Here is a 22,870-nt window from a genome sequence, read left to right on the forward strand (position 1 = left end):
CAAGCCAGACACAAAAGGAAAAACACTGTATGATTGCCCTATTATGAACTAAATATATTGTGTGAAATATAAACATATTGCATGAAATATAAATATGGATAGAATTGCATATATAAGATCATTTGTCCTTGAAGCTGAACAAATATAGGTTAATACTATGCAATGTTAATATCAAACAAAAAAAATGCATTATACTAAGTGAAGGAGACCAGATACTGAGCACTACATATTGTATGACTCCATTTATATAAAATGTAAATAGAAATCAGTTCATAAAGATGAAAGATTAGTTGTGATATAGGTCTGAGGAAAGAATGCTAAGGGGTTTGGAGTCTTTTTTTTTTTTGAGTAATGAAATTGCTCTAGAATTTTTAAGGTGATGAATATACAACATTGTGGTTATTCTAAAAGCCATTGATTTTTGGACAGAATAGCCAGAAACAGCAGCTACATACAGTGGGCCAAGCATAGAGAGACTGAGAGGTGAGGAATTTTACTCTATAGGCCTGATAGTAGTCTGATGATATTATCTCATAATCTGTAACGAATGTCCCACCACGGTGTGGTGTATTGATAGAGGGGTGTTGTATGGGAATCTTGCACATGTGCATGATTGTTTAGTACGTTTACAACTTCTGTCATAAAAATATATTTAAAAACTAATAATAGGGTGAGTTGGGAGAATGTGCACCAAATATAAGATAAGGACTATAGTTAGTAGTAAGATTTTGATGATATTCTTTCCTCATTTGTAACAAATGTCTCACAACAACGCAGGATGTTGGTTGTGGGTTGATGTATTGAACCCTTGTATGATGTTACCACCAACCAGGGTCCATAGCATATATTTGGCACTTTCTCCATACTCTGTCATTATCAACACAGTACATCTTTGGCATTGATGCAAGAATATTACAGTATTGCTGTTAATCACAGTCCATAGGTCACACCAATTGTATTTTTCCCATGCTTTCCACATTCCCAACACCCTGGAATAGTGACATACATTTGCTCTAGCTCACAGAAGAACACTCTTGTATCTGTACCATCAACAACAGTTCTTATCCACCTCTGGTTTTACTGTGTTATTGATTACTAGATTATTCTTCAGCTTTCTTTAAATTGACTTTTACTTGCTCAGATTACCCTGTTCAGGCACAGTCCCATTTATAAACCAGCTGCTACTCACTGTAATGTGTTACCATCAACTCTATCCATTTCTACACTTTTACAGTCACCTTAGCTAAAACTTCTACATATATTAAGCATCAGTAGTTCTTCTTTACCCTCCTCTTATCTCCTAATAACCTATACTCTAGATTTTAATTCCATGCATCTATTCTTCGTATTTAGTTCATATTAATGAGACTATGCAATGTTTGTCCTTTTTCTGTCTGGCTTACTTCACTTAGCATAATGTCTTCAAGATTCATGCATGTTATCATATGTGTCTTAATTTCATTTCTTCTTACTGCAGAGTAGTATCCCATCATGTGTATATACCACATTTTGTTTATCCATTCACTGGTTGATGGACAGTTGGGTTGTTTCCATCTTTTGGCAATTGTGAATAATGCCCCTGTGAACATTAGTGTGCAGATGTCTGTTCCTGTCATAGTTTTTAGTTTTTCTGGATATATTCTGAGTAGAGGAATTGCTGGAGTATATGGCAGTTCTACATTTAGTTTCTTGAGGAACCTACAAACTGTCTTCCACAGAGGTTGTACCATTTTACAGTCCCACCAACAGTGAAGGAGTGTTCCTATTTCTGCACATCCTCTCCAGCACTTTTCTGTTCGTTTTTTAATAATTGTCATTCTGTGTGGTGTTAGAAGATAGCTCATTGTCTTTTTGATTTGCATTTCTCTAATAGCTAGTGATATGGAACACTTTTTCATGTGCTTTTTGGCCATTTGTATTTCCTTTTTGAAGAAATGTCTACTTAAAGCTTTTGCCCATTTTTAAATTGGATTTAATTTGCTTGCTTGTTCTTTTATTGTTTTATTGTTTTTTTGTTCTTTATGTAGAGTAGAGATCAAACCCTTATCTGATATGTGGCTTACCAAATATTTTCTCCCATTGAAAGGGCTGCCTTTTCCCCTTCTGGATAAAGTCCTTTGAATCACAGAAGTGTTTAAGTATGAGGAGGTCCCATATATCCATGTTTTCTTTCATTGTTTGTGCTTTTCGTGTAAGGTTTAAGAATCCACCACCAACCACTAGGTCTTGAAGAAGTATTCCTACATTTTCTTCAAGGAGCACTATGATTCTTGCTTTTATATTTAGGTCTCTGATTCATTTTGAGTTAATTTTTGTATAAGGTGTAAGATAGAGTACTCTTTCTTTCTTTTGGCAATGGCTATCCAGTTCTCCCAGCACCATTTGTTGAATAGATTGTTCTGCCTCAAGCGGGTGGGTTTGACAGGCTTGTGGAAAATCACTTGACCATAAATGTGAGGGTCTGTTTCTGAACCATCAATTTATTTCTATGCATCTATTTTTTTGCCAATAACATGCTGTTTTTGCCACTGTAGTTGGGTGAAGCAGTTCGATATTATTGAAGAATTCTGAAAAGAAATATTAGATTATGTTTGTAAACTGGTCTTTTCCTCTTGGCATATTAGATTATATTAGATTCATAGGCTGACTTGATTAATCAAGTAGGGCATTGAATCCTTGTCTCTTGGTGGAGGAGACTCACAGATAAAAGACATGGCAAAGGACAGAGTTGGAGTGTTTTAATGTTGGAGTTTCGATGTTGAAGTTTGATGCTGAAGTCTTAAGCTGGAGCCCCAGGAAGTAAGCACACAGAGGAAAAAGAAGCAAGCCCAGGGAAGAGAGTAAACTTGAGCCTGGAGAGAAGCAAGACTGGAGAAGAGAGAAGCCCAGGAAGCTGAGCCCTGACAGATGTTTGCCGCCACCTTGCTCCAACACATGGAAATAGACTTTGGTGAGGGAAGTAAACTATGCCTTAGGGTCTGGTATCTGTAAGTTCCTAACCCAAATAAATACCCTTTATAAAAGCAAACAGGTTTCTGGTATTTTGCATCAGCACTGCTTTGGCTAATAACTAGGTAATATGATTTAAAGTGTGGAAGTGAGAGTTCTCCAAATTTGCTTTTCCTTTTTAAGACATTTCTGACTATTTGAGGCTTCTTACCCTTCCAAATAAACTTGATAATTGTGTTTTCCATTAATGTTTAAAAGTGCTGGTGGAATTTTTATTAGGATTGCATTGAATCTGTATATCAATTTGGGTAGAACCGACATCTTAATGATACTTATTCTTCCAATCCATGAGCTTGGAATGTACTTCCAATTATTTAGATCTTTTAAAACTTATTTTAGCAATGCATTATCGTTTTCTGAACACAAGTGCTTTACATCCTTGATTAACTTTATTCCTAAATATTTGATTCTTTTAGTTGCTATTGTAAATGGAAATTTTTTCCCTGACTTCCTCCTCAGATTGCATATTACAATTGTATAGAAATACCACTGACTTTTGTGTATTGATCTTGTATCCTGGTACTCTACTGAAATTGTTTATCAGCTTCAGCAGTTTTGTTGTAGATTTTTCAGCTCTTTCTAAATAGAGGATCATATCATTTGCAAATAGTGAAAGTTTTACTTCTTCCTTTTTGATTTGGAAGCCTTTTATTTCTTTTTCTTGCTTGATTGCTATAGCCAGAACCTCTAGTACTATACTGAGCAACAGTGGTGACAGCGGGCATCCTTGTCTTGTCCCTGATCTCAACAAGAAAGCTTTCAGTCTATCACATTTGAGTACAATGTTAGCTGCAGGTTTTTTTATATATACGCTTTATCATTTTGAAAAAGTTTCTGTCAATTCCTACCTTTTGTAGTATTTTTATCAAGAAAGGCTGCTGTATTTGGTCAAATGCCTTTTCTGTGCCAATCAATAAGGTCATGTGATTTTTCTTTGATACATGAATGTGCTGACTTATGCTGATTGATTTTCTTGTGTTGAATCACAATTGCTTGCCTGGTATAAAACTCACTTTGTCATGAAGAATAATTATTTTTATGTGTTGTTGGATTTGATTAGCAAATATTTTATTGAGGATGTTTGCATCTGTATTCATTAGAGAAATGGGTCTGTAATTTTCTTTCTTTCTTTTTTTTGGTAATATCTTTATCTGCTTTTGGTATTAGGGTAATATTGGCTTCATAAAATGAGTTTGGTAGTGTTCCTTCTTGTTCAGTTTTTTGGAAGAGCTTGAGTAAGATTGGTATTACATCTTGTTTGAATGTTTGGTAGATCTTACCTGTGAAACTGTCTGATCCTGGGCTTTTCATTTTGGGGAGTTGTTTGATGACTGTTTCAATCTCTTTGCTTGTGATTGGTTTGTTGAAGTCTTCTATTCTACCATGGTCAGTGTAGGTTGTTTGTACATTCCTAGGAAGTTGTTCACTTTGTCTACATTGTCTAGTTTTTTGGCATACAGTATTCATAGTCTTCTCATGGTCTCTTTTTTCCTGTGGGTTCAGTAGTAATTTCCAGTTTACATTTTGTGTTTCATTTATTTTCATCTTCTCTCTTTTTTTCTTTGTTTGTCTAGCTAGATGGTTGCCAATTTTGATAATCTTCTTGAAAAATCAACTTCTGGTTTTGTTAATTCTCTCTACTGTTTTTTCCTCAGTTTCATTTATTTCTGCTCTGATCTTTGTTGTTTCATTCCTTCTACTTGATTTAGCATTAGTTTGCTATTCTTTCTCTAGTTCCTCTAGTTGTGTAGTTAGATAATTGATTTTAGCTCTCTCTTTTTTAATGTAAGTCTATAAATTTACTCTCAACACTGCCTTCACTGCATCCCATAGGTTCTGATATGTTGTATTCTCATTGTCATTCTTCTTGAGATATTTATTGATTTCTTTTGGAATTTCTTCTTTGACCCACTGATTATCTAAGAATGTGTTGTTTAATCTCCATATATATGTGACTTTTCCTTTTTCCTGCAGCTTGTTGATTCCATCTTTACTCCATTATGGCCAGAGAAAGTGCTTTGTATAATTTTGATTTTATTGAATTTATTGAGATCTGCTTTGTGACCCAACATGTGGTCTTTCCTGGAGAAAGATCCATGAGCACTTGAAAAGAAGGTATATCCTGTTGTTTCGGGTGCAATGTTCTGTGTATATGTATTAGGTTTAGTCCATTTATCATATTACTTAAGTTCTCTGTTTCTTTATTGATCCTCTGCCCAGATTGTTCTATTCAATGCTGAGAGTGGTGTATTGAAGTCTCCAAATATTATTGTAGAGATGTATATTTCTTCCTTCAGTTTTGCCAGTGTTTGCCTCATGTATCTTGAGGCACCCTGGTTAGGTGCATATACTTTATAATTGCTATTTCTTCCTGGTGAATTGCCCTATTTTATTAATCTAATGTCCTTCCTTGTCTCTAATAACAGTTTTGCCTTTAAAGTCTATTTCATCGATATAAGTATAAGTACCCCAGACCTTCCTTCCTTCCTTCCTTCCTTCCTTCCTTCCTTCCTTCCTTCCTTCCTTCCTTCCTTCCTTCCTTCCTTCCTTCCTTCCTTCCTTCCTTCCTTCCTTCCTTCCTTCCTTCCTTCCTTCCTTCCTTCCTTCCTTCCTTCCTTCCTTCCTTTCTTTCTTTCTTTCCTTTTCTCTTTTCTTTTCTTTTCTTTTCTTTTCTTTTCTTTTCTTTTCTTTTCTTTTCTTTTCTTTTCTTTTCTTTTCTTTTCTTTTCTTTTCTTTTCTTTCCTACATGTTTGGAATATCTTTTTCCAACCTTTCATTTTCAGTCTATTGGTATCTTTGGGTCTAATGTGAGTCTCTTGTAAACAGTGTATAGGTGGTTCATGTTTTCCATTCTTCCAGTCTGTGTCTTTTGATTGGGGAGTTTAATCCTTTAACACTCAATGTTATTACTGTAAAGGCAGTTCTTGTTTCACAGTTTTATCAGTCATTTTATTTTCACCACTCTTGGCCATTTTAGTTACTGTTACTGATGTAACCATTACATCTAGACTCTCTTCCAAGCCTCTCTCTCATGTCTTTTCTTTTCAGGTTCTAACACTCCCTTTATTATTTCCTACAAAGCCAGTCTCTTTATTATAAATTCTCTCAGTTTCTGTTTACCTGTGAATATTCTAAACTCACCCTCATTTTTGAAAGACAATCTTGCCAGATATAAGATTCTTGGCTGGGAGTTTTTCCCTTGCAGTATCTTGAATATATCATACCACTGCCTTCTTGCCTTCATGATTTCTAATGAGAAAATGGCATTTAATCTCATTGGGTATCCCTTATATGTTATGCATTGCTTTTCTATTGCTGTTCTCGGAATTCTCTTTGTCTCAGGCATTTGACATTTTAATTAGTATGTGTCTCAGAGTTGGTCTATTCATATTTATTCAGATGGGAGTACATTGTGCTTCTTAGGCACAGATACCTATGTCCTTCAATAGGTTGGGAAATTTTTTATCATTATATCTTCAAATATTCTTACTATCCCTTTTCTCTTCTCCTCTCCTTCTGGGACAACCATGACACATATGTTTGCATATCTCTTGCTGTTATTTAGTTCCTGAAACCCTGTTCAAATTTTTCCATTATTTTCTTCATCTGTTCTTTGGTATGTTTGGTTTCAGAGGCCATGCTTTCAAGCTCACCAATCCTTTCTTCTGCTTCCTCAAATCTGCTGTTATATGCCTCCAGTGTATTTTAAATTTCATTTATAACACTACTCGTTCCCCTAAGATCTGCTATTTTTCCTTGCATGCTTTCAAAATCTTCTTTTTATTCACCCAGTGTCTTCTTAATGTCCTTAATCTCCTTAGTCATCTCATTGAATTTATTATGGAGATTTGTTTGAATATAAATAATTAGGTGTCTAAACTCCTTTATGTCATCTAGGGGCTTATCTTATTCCTTTAATGGGGCCATATCTTCCTGTTTCTTGGTATGGATTGTAACTTTTTGTTGGTGTCTTGGCATCTGGATTACTAGATGTATTTATTCTGGGTGCAGTTTCTCTCTTTAGTTTAGCACTTTCTTGTCTTTTTTCCCTTGCTGGTTTTGTAGTCGGAGCCATGGATGAAATTGGTGCTGCAAGTTTTGGAGGCTGAAGCTGCCTACATGCCCCAGGAATTGATGGAACTTCTGTCACCTTTATCCTTTGCCAGGGGTAAAGACAGAACCACAGCCATGCGTAATTATCCAAGTTGTGCAGAAGAAGACTGTCTGTAGTTGTCTGGAGAGACTGATAAAGGTTCACATCCCTTTCTCCCCTATATGGGGCAGGGATGGAGCTGTAGTTGTGGGTAGCAATCTATGTCATTTGGGTCCAAAATGATCTCAGTTGCCAGGCTAGACTACATAGCACCACTCTATTTGGCCCACACAGATTAGATTGTTGGACATGTTGAGGGTACAGATGCAACCTCTGGAGTGCCCAACATTCTAATCTGTGTAGGCTGAATATGCCTGCAGTTGCCCTGAGAGGCTGAGGGTGTACTGTCCCTTCTGCCCTTTAGGGTTTGGTAATGGAAACACTGATACCCAACAATTCAGTCCGTGTAGGCTGAACATGCCTGTCATAGCCCAGAGAGGTGCAGGAAACACCAGCCTCCTCCTATCCTATTGCGTGGAGATGGTGGATCCACAGGCACCAAACAGTTCATATCTGTAGTCCAAGAGTACCTGCCATTGCTCAGAGTGGCTGAGGAAACACAAGACACCTCCTATCATATTTGGGGTGGTGATGGATCTACAGTGCTCAGCAGTTCAGTTTGTGCAGCTCCAAAGTGCCTGCCATTGCCTGGGAAGGCTGTGGAAACACCAGCTTCCTCCTTTCCTATTGGGGGGGGGGATGTAACTACAGGTGTCCAACTATTTAGTCTTTGTGGGCCAAAAGCACCTGCAGTTACCCAAAGAGGCTGGGCAAACACCAGCCCCCTCCTATCTTATTGGGGGGGGGGGGAGGAGACCCAGGTGTCAGGCTATTCAGTATGTGCCAGCCAAAAGTACCTGCAGTAGCCTAGAGAGCCTTGCCAGCCAAAAGTACCTGCAGTAGCCTGGAGAGCCTTGTGCAGGTTCCCCCAGCTTCTTCCCCAGAGGTAGGGCTAGAACCTAGGCTAGGACTGCAATCCAGTCTTGGTGGAAAGAAGCCAGTCCCTACCTTCACTGTGATTTTCAGTCAGCCCCACTTCCCCTCATGCCAGGGGCAGATAAAAATGGCAACTATTGGCCTCTTTCCATTTGGACAGTTTCAAATCCTAGCTATTCCAAGGATTAATCTTTAGCCAGTCAAGTTCACCAATCAGTAGCTAAAGTCAGAGGCCAACTGTCTCTTCCTCCCCTGTTTTTGAGAAATGGAGCTTCCAACTCCAGCCACAGAATAGCTCCAGAGGTGGCTTGTACCACTAGAATAGGATGGGGGCTGGCCTCTGCAGAGTGGCCTGTAGTTTCCCAGAGAAGCTGGTGTGGGTCCCCCCAACTTCCTCCCTGCTGGAGATGGGGCCAAAGGTTAGTCTAGGGCTGCAATCCAATCTGAGTGGAAAGAAGCCAATTAATTTTTGCCTAGGCTGTCTAGTATACTCAACTCAGAAACAATAGTCTCTTCAACAAGTGGTGCTGGGTAAATTGGATATCCATATGCAAAAGAATGAAGCAGCACCACTATCCCACACCATATACAAGAAGTAACTCAAAGTGGATCAAAGACCTAAATATAAGAACCATAACTATAAAACCCCTAAAAGAAAATATAGGGAAGCATCTTCAATATTTTGTGTTAGGTAATGGTTTATTAAGCCTTATACCCAAAGCCCAAGCAACAAAAGAAAATAATAGATAAATGGGACCTTATCAACATGAAAAATTTTTGCATGTCAAAGAACTTTATCATGAAAGTGAAAAGACAACTTACTAAATGGGAGAAAATATTTGGAAACCACATATCCATTAAGTTTTTAATATCCAGAATATATAAAGAACCCCTAGGACTCAATATTAAGACAAAAAATTCAATTATAAAATGGGCAAAAGACTTTAATAGACATTTCTTTAAAGAGGATTTACAAACGGCTTAAAAGCACATGAAAAGATGCTCAACACCATTAGCTATTAGGGAAGATACCATTTCACACCTGCTAGAATGGTTACTATTTTTTTCTTAATTACAAGTGTTGGAGGAATGTGCAGAAATAGGAATAATCATTCATTTCTGTTGGGAAGGTAACATGGTGAAGCTGCTTGGGAGAGAGTTTGGCAGTTCCTTAGAAAAATAGATACAGAATTACAATATGAACTGGCAATCCGTCTACTAGGTATATACCCAAAAGAATTGAAAAGCAAGGACTCGAACAGACATTTTCACACTGATGTTCATAGGAGCATTATTCACAATTGCCAAAAGATGGAAGCAACAAAAGAAGCCATCAACTTATGAATGGCTAAATGAAATGTGGTATATACATACAAAGGAATATTATTCAGCATTAAAAAGTGATGAACTTCAAGCAAGTGAATGTGGCTCAACAACTTGGGTACGCACCTATCACATGGGAGGCCCAGGTTTGGGTCCCAGTGCCTCCTAAAAGAAGATGAGCAGAAGCTGCCTCCTGCTGCAACTAGCCAGACACACCCCCACCCCCACCACCACCACAATGACGAGGCCACAAACTAGCAGACTCCAAAACCCTCAGGGAGTGGATGTGTCTCAGACCATTGGGCACTCCCCTCTCATGTGGGAGGTCCCAGATTCAGTTCCAGGTGCCTCCTGGAGAAGGTGAGTAAACAATGAGCAGACAGAAGGGAAAACCATGTGGGGGAAGGAGGAGGGAAAATAAAGAAAGAAAAAAATAAAGTAGATAAATCTTAAAAAAAAAAAAAAAGGGTAATGACCTGCTGATCATTTGACAACATGGATGAACCTTGAAAACATGATGTTGAGTGAAATAAGTCAGACACAAAAGAATAAATATTGTATCATCTCCCTTATGTGAAATGATTAGAATGAGTCAACTCATAGAGGAGGAATCTAGAATATAGGTTATCAGGGACTGGGCTAGGGTAGCAAATAGGGAGTTAATTCTTAAATATTAATAGTACAGAATTTTATTGGGGTTGATTGTAAAGTTTTGGCAGTGGATGGTGGTGATGGTAGCACAACATTGTGAGTGTAATTAACAGCAGTGAGTTATATATGAAAATATGGTAAAAGGGGAAATTTTACATTGGATGTATTAGAATAAAAACTAAAAGAAAAAACATAGTAGTGTACAACACAGTGACCCTATAGTAAATGATGGAGTATATTTATTAGTACAATTATAAAATTCTTCTTTCATGAATTGTAACAAATGTACTTCACCAATGTTATATCTACAGAGTTAATAGGGAGGTATATGGGAACTCCGTATTTTACATATGTGATGCATGTTATTTCTGTAAATCTGCAACTTCTTTAACAAAAAAATAATAAAAAGGTTATAGGAAAAAACAAAAACAAACAAACCAAAAGCAAAATGAAACAAAAAAAGAGGTATGCATCAGGCTGGCATTAAAGCAGTCTGTATCATTTCTTTGCACAAATGCTGGCTATAATTTATTACAAAACTTGTTTTTCTCAATTTTTTAAGTCTCTAATTTGAGGTCAACATGTTTATGAGTTTTTAGGATTTAAGATCATTAATATTTCAGTACACAATAATGCATTCTTTGATCTCAAATCACAATAATTTTACACACATTCTTCATCAGCATTTCAACACTATAATTCTTAATTCAATCAACATAATAGCTGCTATAATTTTTTGACATGTTCATACATCCATTCTCCAAATTTCCAAAAGGATTAATTTTTCCAAGACATCCAAATATGTTACCATGACAATGTTTTCTTCCAAATAAATATCATTTTTATAACAGTAATATATTTTCAAGGGCTCATGGCATGTCACAACTGTTTTTTTCTGTTGCCATATAGGCAGGATCCAGTGCAGCCGTTATTATTGGAAAATGTATCTCATGATTCTTTCCTGCCTTCTGTGACAAGGAGTGGATCTGTTTCATCTCTTCCTCAAAGTATTGTTTCACTTGATCATATTATGCTAAGATTTTATTTATATGAACTAAACATAATTAGGTAATATAATTTTATTTATATTAGCAAATTTTATTTATATTAACTAAAGATCAACTTCAGAGTTCCTTTATATTTTATGGCCCCGGTAGAAGGAATTTTTAATCATAGTATTTGTAATTTATTTAGATTTGACATAACCTAGAAGGAGAAACTTTGCATTCCTTCATGTATTCCAATCAATTATACTTCTTTCATTTTTAGAACATATTATTATAGTCCATTTACCTAGATTGTACACTAGTGGTTTCTCAGGCATTTATGCTAAAGTTATAAGTATGTTTATTTCTGGTATCTCTGGGCCATTAGGGATTAGGTAAGTACTTAACATCCACTCATCCGTACTGGGTCTGGTATCTTTATGCCTTATATTTCTGCATGTATTTGCTCTGCTCTAAGCATCCACACTCCTTTTTGAAATTGGGGTATTGCTAAAATTTCCCTAATGCTTTTTATAAAGCTAATATTTGTATCTCACATGCTCCTAAGTAATCCCATCCATTATCATAAATCACATCTAATTTGGATCTAGTAGGATTTTTGGCAATACTTGGTGTCCAATATCTACCTACTTATCTTTTAGCTTCTGTTGCAGTGTGTTACATTGTTTTTCTAGCTTATATTGTCAATAAGGTCCCTGCTCTTCTAAGCTTTAAAATCCAGCTGACCTATTGCTGTTTTTAACTGTCCAATGATTCCTCTACCTGTATCCCATGTTCTTGAACCGGATCCACAATTTCATTTTTATTTTAAATTTGAAGGCCTGAATGCTAGGGAGCTGCTATGCCATGGACATTGAAACTCTGTTGTGTTCTTTAAAAATCTTCCAATTTTACATCCATTTCTTCTGTCTGGACCTGTGATATCAAAGTTCCTATCCCTCATCCTACTAATTTTCATAGGTATAGCAAAGTTTTACTACTTCTATAGTTCTGCTTAACTGGTCAATCCATGAATGGTATTTACTGCAGGTTGGTACTCTCACACCTGTTACAAATTCTCTTTTATTAAACAGCAAGGCATATGCTACTGTAGTAGAGCCAACTATGGCAGATATCTTTTGTAAGCAGTTAGGTTCCCAAATTCTAGGAAATCCATTTGAAATAATTGATGTCATCTGATAACCTGCAGTATAGCGACGGTGGTCATGTTCAGGGTAATAAGCCTTATTCTGAATTGTTCCTCTATGTACTTCACATGTTTCACCGGTTGTAGCAAAGTTAGGACATAAAGCTCATGAACACTTTTGCAAAAATTTTAGAGAATTATAACAACTATAACATAACATCATATGTTTACAGCCATCTCTGTGTCTTCATTGTGATTTGTGCCCATGTGTGTACATTTGGGGTGAGGGTGTAAGGGTAACTATCAAGTCAAATGAAGCTATGAAGCTAAAGAATTTTCAAAATCTTTTCCTTAACAGTGCCATCTGTAAACTCATCCCTAAAAGACATGGGGCTTTTGCAGTTGTAAACCATTCTGACATTACTGTTTTAGATATATTAGGCACTTATTTTGGTTTCCAAAGTTCTACCTAATCACGATGAGGTGTCCAATACTATAAAGTAACATTCTCCCAATTGTTTAGTTCTGTTAAATTAGACTGATGATACCAATTACTGCATGGTGTGTTAGCAATATCATCATACCATGTATCACGTATTATTATTTTGGAATTTCCCTCTAATGGTTCCATCCTATTATTTTTGCAAAGTCTGTGAGTAACTCCCAAGTGATAGTGGTCAATGCACAACATATGTAATTAAGGCTGGTTTATATCGTTACTGAGATCTAGACTCCTATACAGGTATTAGTGGGTTCTTTTATTACAAAATTTGCTCATAAGTTGTGGTATTAATGTGGCTTATTGTGTGGCATAACTATAAATTTATCGTCCTTCAAAAATTATAGGAAGGGTTCTATCAAGGTACTTTTGTAGAGATGCTAGCCATTGCTATTTTCCAGTGTGTAGTTTCTAATACAGTCATTATTTCACACCCTAATGGCCTGCATGTTATTACTGTAGAGGAGCCCATGGCACATGCTCTCTGTACTGCTCTTCTTCCTGTGCTGATTTTTACAATTTCTTAATGTGTAGGTATCTGTTATGCATTTGTCTGTATTCATGGCAGGGTATTTTTTTTTTTTTTAATCATCACTGTCTGGAGGGTATGGTCAATTTGTAAATTTTGGTCAAATTTAGAGAATTCTTCTAATTCACAAAATTGGCTGTGGGTAACTATCTGGCAAACATCCTATGCATAAACAAGCTCATTACCAAACTACTCCCAGAATACTTCAGGTTTAATGAATTCAGCTTTTGATTAATTTTATGGAGAGTTGTATTTCCACAGTGGAAACTGTTTGGCCGTTTTGTGACTGTCTGGCATCCCTGAGTATCATTTCTGCCCTCATCACGCCACGGCACCTCATTCTCGTTCTCTCATTGTACGATGAGGGCGGTGATATCACATTAAATGGAGGCCTTTCTTTGTAAAGCTGAACCGTCATTGCTATATGAGAGTTAAAGTGAAGGTGCTAGGCCACGCTGTGGTGCAGGGTTTCATGCCATTTCTTTCATCTTTTTTCTTCTGCTCCTGTTGACTCCTTTTTCTCTCCTTGTCATTATAAACACCACTAAAACCATCAGTATTAATTTCTTCAGGTATCCACTATGCCATAATAAAATAGAATAAACCTCTTGCTGACAATTCTAAGGACCATTCACAACCTTTTCTTATTCGGTATGTCACGTGGGATCATGTCTGCTGTAAAAGTTGTCATATTTTTGTCTACAAGATTAAATTGTTCAAAGAACATCCCAGCATTGTTTGGCAATTTCCTGTTGCTTGGCAAGCTATAGTACTTTTGGAGCAAGAAGAGTCCTTTTGTTTTGTCCATGTGGTTAGTTTATGGACTGTCATGTGTTTGTGGTGGTGATCTCCATGCTACTTAAATAGCTCACAGTATCACAACATTTCCTCAGGATATGTTGGATCAAGTAATCTGTGAAAGCATGAGAGCATAAATGTTCTAATTCATATGTATTCCTGTACTCATTTGCTCATATCCTGAGGTGTGCAGTCTGCATGGTTCTGCTAGCCAGCAGAGTCAGCCAGAAATCAAACACTGTCCTTTCGTTTGTATAGCTGAGTCCTTGGTACTTGTGACTTTGGGTGTAATTTCATTACCAGAGTTAATCGTCAACCTTCTCTTATGTCTGCCATGATTAATATTTTTGGAAATATCACTGAGAAAAGACATAATAAAAACAACTGAAAATGGGAGGATTGCATCCAGCATCCATGTGGAATCTGAGCCTCCTCTTGACATAGAGGTGCAATGGACACAACCAATCCAATGTCCACATAGAAGAGGTGGCATTGGATTGGGAAAAGTGGACATGGTGGACGATGGGTATGGGGAAAGGCAGGAAGAGATGAGAGGTGGAGGCGTCTTTGGGACATGGAGCTGCCCTGGATGGTGCTTCAGAGGTAATCACCGGACATTGTAAATCCTCACAGGGCCCACTGGATGGAATGGAGGAGAGTATGGGCCATGATGTGGACCATTGTCTGTGAGGTGCAGAGGTGCCCAAAGATGTACTTACCAAATCTAATGGATGTGTCATGATGATGGGAACGAGTGTTGTTGGGGGGGGGAGAGGGGGGTGGGTGGGGTTGAATGGGACCTCACATATATATTTTTAATGTAATATTATTACAAAGTCAATAAAAAAAAAACAACAGTAAACAAGAACAAGATGAATAGCCTTTTAGAACAATTAGCTGCTACACCTGTGAAGACATTGCTATTTTCCCAAAAGGGGAGCAACTCTGGCAGGAAACAGGCTCTTAGAACTATTTGGGCTTCCCCTGTTGGTGGTTCTATTAGTTCTAGAATACCAGCACTCCATTGCATATAATATGCACCTGCTCTTTCACTCTAATAGGCACATACGGGAACCAAATCAGATATTACATCTGGCTACTGATCACTTGAGCCTTGAATAGCACCTAAAACTGTATCTAGCTCAATCAGAAATTGCTCAGGGAAGGCAGCCTCAGTACCCACAGCAGTGAACTTATCAAAGTCCTCGGTGTCCCAGGTTGGCACTGGGCATCCCCAGTCATTCCATTCAAGGTTCTGGAGTTCCTCATCACAGTTGATACTTCACTCCCCTGCTTCTCTCCCCTTTTCCCAAGTTCAGGTGCTACTGTGGTGCAGAGTTGTTAAAGTGGGAGGTATTGGTGCAACTTTGGCTGCAACAGAGGTCAAGCTCTTTGCAGTGCAGAGACAGTGGTGCTGTAGAAACTGGAGATGGTGGAACCATTGTGACCGGTTTCTCCTCCCTCCTTGCCGTGAGTTTGACTTCCAACAAGGATGCAGACTGAAAGGATGAGTAGCCCAACCAAGACTGCTGGGATCAGTGCCTTGCAACACATCTTGCAAACTTAGTGTGTTTAAACTGTGCTAACCTAGGCTGGATGCCCGCTTCCCAGTGTTAGTCTTATGTGAGGCTGGTGCTATGATTTTGCCAATCTGCATGGGTCTGTCTTTGCTTCTAACTAATACATTCTCCTCTATTCTTTTTCTAGACTGTCTTCTCCATTCTCTAGAATTTTTATTTCAGTAGTTCGTGTTCTAATCATGGGCCTGGTAATTTAGATCTTTCCCTGTGAAGGAAGGCTTTAATGGCCTTCCAGATGTATTTAGGTCAAACTTTCAGGTCTGCATTGTTTGTTAGCAGTCTCAATTTTTCTTTTAATAATCCTTTATATATTTCCATGCTTCCTGCTGCTATGAGGTTGCATACTAAATGAAAACTTCAGCATATTCCTCCATTCTCTGAACAATCTTTGTACTATCTTTCCTGTAAAATGACTACCTTGATCTGATTCCATATCTAGAGGGTTTCCATAATACGATAAACATGTTCCAAGGGCTTAACAGTTGATTCTAATCATTCTTTTCAAATGAAGAAGGCATTCCAGTCCCTGAGCATGTGTTCACTGTATTACAAGAATGAGCTTTATTTAGTCAATTGGTATGATTTGAAATGCTTTATCTGGTTTGTTTGTCAGATATAATATTTTTGTGTTTCCATGCTTTAATTGATTTACTGGTCTAATATTTGTGAACACTGTCTCTTGCAATGTATGTATATGTGGGGAAATTCCTTTTTTGAATCTATTACCTTATACCATGTAATACTTGGTGTTCTATCTGTTCATGTGCTCATTCATATAATTTCCTCTATTGTGTTATATCATCTTTCTATACTTTCCAGTCCCCTTTATCTTTCCTTATTATTGCCTTAGACATGTCCTCTTTCTATCTTAATTAACCTGTCTACTAATTAGTATGTTTTACTCTCTTAAACTTGTCCTTTTGATGTGTAGATACATGTGTGATCATTGAATCTTTTTCACTTAGCTATTTTTATTACAAATGCCCCAAATGTCACAGTTATTCATGTGCCAGTTATTCAATTCCCATGTCACTCCTTTAACCCATGAATTTGCAAATATGTATATCTTCTCTTTTTGCCCTTCTAGTGTTTGTTCAATTTGTAGCCAGTTTGCTAATAATCCTTCATATTGCATTGCATGCCCTATCTCCTTACTAGCGGGCATTTTTGGAGCTTTGGGTCTCAAGGCTGCCTCCTCCCAGCATCTTCCAGAGGAGGTCATAATGGCTCTCCCATCTGTACACCATGCAAGTTTGAGTGCCTTGGATCAGGGTAATCTGCATTGCCCAACTGCTTGTGCTTGGATGAACTCACTCTTTGGAAATTACAGCAACACAACCATTAGCAATGCTGAGATTTCTACAGGTGATGCAGAGGGCAAGCCATCCATCTGAAAGTCCTGCCCTGAAATATACCCATTCCAATTGAAAATCCATTAATCATGCAGAATTCTTTTGGGCTCATTTGGTGTTTGCTTAACCCATGCCAGTATCTGTTATGGGGTTCTTAGTCATATGATTTACTTTTCCCTTAATGGCTCTGTATGTTTTAGTACCCCAGCATTCTTTTCCAATCAACTCAATTCATGGAAATTTTTTAGGCTGGAAACCTACTTGATGGAATTTAGAGTCTTTGGATGCCTTGGGCCATAATGAACATGTGGCAAAATATTATACTCGTATACATTTGCTTCTAACTTTAGAGTCTGGTACTCTTGGTACTAATATCTGATATTTTATAATCCCAAATTTAGTTAAAATGCTAACTCTTGTTTTTCTCCCTGAGTATATGTAGTATTTTTTCTTGCTGTTTCATATATTGGTTTCAAAAAACTATCTATATGGAGTATATGTTGTTTCCAATAGCCAGATATTCCGATCATTATTTGTACCTCATCTTCTGTTTGGGTGGTTGCAACTGCTGTAATTTTTTATGACTGATGATGTAGTATAGTTCATCCTCCTGAGGACCAGTGTATTCCTAAAAATTGTACAGTAGTACTTGATCCTTACACCTTATTAGAATTTATAGCCTTGCCTCTTTCAGTTAGAAAGGAAATGATTTGTCATTTGCTGTTCTCCTGTTTTCTTTTGTCTGTTCCAATTATAATAATGTCATCAGTGTTAGATAAAATAGAATCCTGGTGCAGATATATGTTGGAAATTTATGTAAATCAGGTGTTAACAGGCTGTGTTCTATTCCTAGGCTATTAATATGTCCTTGTGGTAACGTTGTAAACATATATTTCCTTCCTTTCCATGAGAATGCTGTCATGGACTAGTTTTGACTAGCAATAGTTATTGCAAAGAACATATCACTAAAATCTATGGTTGTACACCATGGGTCTTTTTCTGTAGTAATTTTTTAAATTAGTGTACCAATATCTGGTAATGTTTTTCACAATGCAGAGGCAGGTTTACTGAGATTCCTAAAGCCTACCATGAATCTGTTAGATCCAAATGGTTTTTTAACCAGCTAAATGGGATTATTATAAACTGAGATGATAAGAGATTATTATGTCTTTTTCCAGTAGCCCTTGTATATTTTTATATCCAGGAAACCTCTTTTAAAATTATATTGTGATATATTAATTATTCCATTTATATCTGGTAACACAACAGGAATCCATTTAGACTTTGCTAATGCAACTGTCATATGTTTCTTATTTCTATTTACATGTGATGCTATGGTGTCCATTCCCAATATGTTTTCTAAAATTTTTGGCTTTCATGGGTTCCATTTCTTCTATTATAATATATTTATTAACTGAAATTCCTATACTAATCTTGCCTTCAGTATTACCTCTTTAGTCATTTTCTTCATCTTTCTTTATCTGGCTTTTAATCATCCTGACCTGAGATCCAGTATCTACTGACATTAAATGCTGTTCGTATATATGCTTATTCTTAGAAATGGCCGTCCTTACATATGGCTGAGTGTCCCTGGCTTTGGTCAGGAGACAGAGCCTGCTGCATTCCCTACAGTGAGATAAAGTCTCTATGCATCTCCATCCTCTTTCCTGTTTGCCCTGCATTTCACTCTTTACTGCCCTGGTTATGTGATGGGTCCAAGGATGTCTAGAGTTCTGTTTTGAATGGTGTTCTTCTCTGCCTAAATGCCCCATTCTTTATATTGAAGGGCTTCCTAAAATTTTGTCTCTGTGCATTCCCTATGGGGACAGGTTTTTCTGGATTAAATGGGGGTGGTCTCATTGTTTTTTCAAACATGGATAGCACTCTGAACACATAGCTTCTATCCCAACTTAATTCTTCAGTACTTCTAATTACATTGATTAATTTGCCAATTGTGTTAGCACCTGGGAAGATTGTGAATAAAGCCATCCTCTCATGACTTGGTGCTGATCTTAGCAAAATTTTCTTAATTTGGTCTGTTGCTTCTGCTTCTAAAAAACTGTTAGTATGACGATCATAAATCACAGTCAATATCCCTCGCTTCACCAAGATATTAGTGGTATCCTCAGGAGAGCACCAAGTCTCTGATTTTGCTGAATTTTGTAAAGGTCACCTTAATTTCCAAGCCCTAGATATACAATCAAATGTTTATCTTCCTATTTCTGAATGCTTTTCTCCAAACCTCCTAAGTATTTGATTTAGAGTAGCATCATTAGATCTGTTCCCTAATTGTATTAATTTGCTGCCTCTTAGCGGCAAGTTTCATCTTCCTTTAGACCAGATGTAATAAATGTAACAGCCACAATGTTTCAATTGTGTCTCCATTTTGCTGGAGTTCTTGCCTTAACTTTATGATTTCTTGTTAGGTAAATGCCATTTGCTTTGCTGCTTGTGATATGGTCATCGTCATTACGGGTCTCAGTAGTTTTAATAATGGCCACGGATCTCTCCTCCCACTTACGGAGAGTCATCTGGGAATGAGTCCTGGTCATCAACTGGATCAAGTGGGTTGGGACTTGGGATTGGTGTTTAAGACACAAAATTTCTGGCCACCATTTCCCCTTTATTTCTGTCTCTGTCTATATTACTTCTTGCTTCCCATAACAAAGAAGGTAATGCATCCTTCTTTGCTCTTTTAATGATAGGATATAACTCTTCTGGTTGTGTGATCAGGCTGCTATTTTGTGTGTCTCTAGTTTTAAGTCTTTTTAATACATAATCTTCCCTTTTCAGTTTTTTTAAAGATTTTCTGCACCTTGAGTATCCTACAACTCCTTTCTGTTTTATTTTTCAAATATAAAAACCAATTAAAATAAGAACATAGAATTTAGCTAAAGATACTGCAGTCCTATGCCCTAACAAGGTAATTGCATTGAAATTGGATCTTGTCAGCTAGTCCAATTGCCATGCAAATGTAGTTGTTATAACCAACTGAAAGCAGATAAAAATCGAAAGTAAACTTAACATTTGAAAGCAGTTCCCAGAAGACTATAGTTCGAATGCTCAATGCAATTTATTTGCTTGTTTAATTGTAACCTCCAATTTGGCCAATGTGCACTAACCAGGTCAAGACACAAACTACATTTAAAGGTGGATGATATCTGAGTCTTTAAAGTCCCTTATCTTACTGGGTGACAGGTGCACTCAGGAGGCAGGTTTGATACTCTGTTAGCAGAGGATCTGTTTTGACCACAGAGAGGTTCAACTATGGTGGGGGAGGAGCACTTGTGTGGGGTGTTATGGTGGGGGGCACATGGTTGGGAGGGAGTTCTCCAGGGCATGTATACAGTGTACATAGAAAGGTTTGGATATTTTCACAGTGGTTTCAGTTGAAAATGAGAGAGTGCTGAGTTCCTGGCCAGGGAAGCTCTATTACGTTCCCCAATGGAAAGCAACAATCTTCCGAGTGCAATGGCAAAGACCAACAAAGATGAATGGTCCGATGATGAGCCATTGATACTGATGGCTCCAATAATGAGCCTGTGTGCCTGAAATAGGAACTAGACCTAGAGCTGCGGGGTGTCTAGGAGTTACCTCCTGAGAGCCTCCATGTTGCTCAAATGTGACCACTCTCTAAGCCAAACTCATCATGTAGATGCATTGCCTTCCCCCCAGCATGGGAAACAACTCCTAGGGATGAGTCTCCCTGGTGCTGAGGGATTACTACCAAGCACCAGCTGATGATGTAACTAGAAAAAGACCTTGAATAAAGGGGTCAACTCAGACTGGCAGAATATCTCAGCCTACATGTAATATCAAGTATTAAAAACTGCTTTTCAACTTTGGATAAAAGGGGGAAATGGAAAGGACAAGTGAGTTTATATAGCTATGAGACTCCAAAAAAGAGTTAGGAGGTCATGAGAGTGGTGATGCTTATGCACGCCTCAGCAGGGTACCAGAGACTGCCAAGGTAGATGTAAACCCAAGTGCTGGTTCTCCTGAGGGCTTCAGAAACCCACAGGTTCTATGGTCATAGCAGATTGCTCTGGAGTTCAGGGCCATGCCAGTTGGTCCTACTTTGGAGTTTGTGTTCCTAAGTGTGATGGAGTTGGACTCAGATATGACCTTTCTACACATGCCTCTTCTTTTACTTTTACCGGACCTGTGGTTGGCATTTGGGTTGGTTTATACTCAGGAGACCTGAATCTCTGGACTGTCCATGTGATGGCCAGGCCCTGGGCATCAGCAGACTTGCGGCTCCAACACTCTGGTTTGTTGGACTTACCCTGGCCAGCTGACAGGGAGGTGAATAGGGTCAACCACCACACCAGGGAACAAGAGTGCCTACAGCTGCAAGCAGAAGAATTGCATCCATCCTCCATGTGGAATCTAAGGCCTTTCTTAATGTAGAGAGTGACTGGTCATAACCATCCCAGGGTCCACAGGATGGAGGAATAGAGTATGGATTAGAGTGGACTTACTGGTGTTCTCCTGGAAAACTATTGTGATTAGTAAGGGAAGAAATTGTAATAGTGATGTGGAGAGGGTGGCCATGGTGGCTGCTGATGGTAGAGAGATGGAAGAAGAGATATGATGTGGAGGCATTTTCAGGATTTGGATTTGTCCTGTATGGTGCTGCAGGGATGGATGCTGAATGCCATGGCCCACTGGGTGGACTGGGGGAGAGTGTGGACTATGATGTGGACCACTGCCCATGTGGTGCAGTGGTGCTCCAGAATGTATTTGCCAGGTGCAGTGGATGTGCCACGATGATGGAAGAGGTTGTTGATGTGGAAGGGGTGGGGTGGGTGGGATGGGGGATATATGGGGACCTCATATTTTTTGAATGTAACATTTAAAAGAAAATAAAGAAGAAGAAGAAAAGACAACGATGGGAGGCACTGATCTGACCGTGCACCATCAGTGAGAATGATGGCACATCTGGCAGCACCAGCACTGAAGTCGAAGTCAGAGTGACTGTGTTTCCATGTGCTTAATCTGGACTCTCCAGAAGCAGCATCTTCATCTGAGTTTTTATAATATGGGCCCATCTGGCTGGCAGTCCATATCATTTCTTTGTGTAAACATCTGGTAATCATTTATTACAAAAACTTGTTTTCTTCAATTTCTTTCCATTTTGTGCATGGTCAATATGCTCACAATTTTTTGGTGTTTTTCTCTCTATTTTTTTTAAATTTATTGAAATACATCACTCATACATAAACATACATAAACAATAAGTATATAATAGTTGTGAACTTACAAAACAAACATATATAACATCAAACAAACATATATATCATCTCACCCTACCACCAATAACTTGCATTGTCTCTATTGGTTTTAGTGGTCAAAATGTTTAAATTTTTTTGCCCCATTATTGGAATTCTAATTGTAGTCAACATGTTTACAAGTTTTGGGGATTCATGATCATTAATATCATGTCCATATACAACATTAGATAGCTGTGTGTGAGACTCAGGTCAGGAAAGGACAGGAAGAGCAATCTCAGGTTTGTGTGAGAATTCAGGGCAAGAAGAAAGCCAGGGAGGCAACGGGGAGGGGTTGTGAGCAAAGGAATTTTAAGGCACTGCAGTTAGCTCATCTTGGCATGGATCCTGCTAATCCATAAAAAGAATGATTTGCTACAGTGAATAAAGATGTCCAAAAAATGAGAGGCAAAAATCAAGGACATTGAAGTTTACTGTGATATTTAGACTACACAAATGCAGAATTTCATATGAGGAAGAATTTGCCTGAGGAAGGAACAGTGAATGTGGAAGCAAAACAAAACGAAATGCCCATCAATTCTAAGGGAGCAAAGTAGTATTATAATTAATAAGGTTCATGAAATACATGAAGAGTGAATTTGGCCCTTTTTCAAATACTTTATACCAGATAAAACTG

This window comes from Dasypus novemcinctus, chromosome 25, assembly GCF_030445035.2.
Source record: "Dasypus novemcinctus isolate mDasNov1 chromosome 25, mDasNov1.1.hap2, whole genome shotgun sequence".
Classification (NCBI taxonomy): Eukaryota; Metazoa; Chordata; class Mammalia; order Cingulata; family Dasypodidae; genus Dasypus; species Dasypus novemcinctus.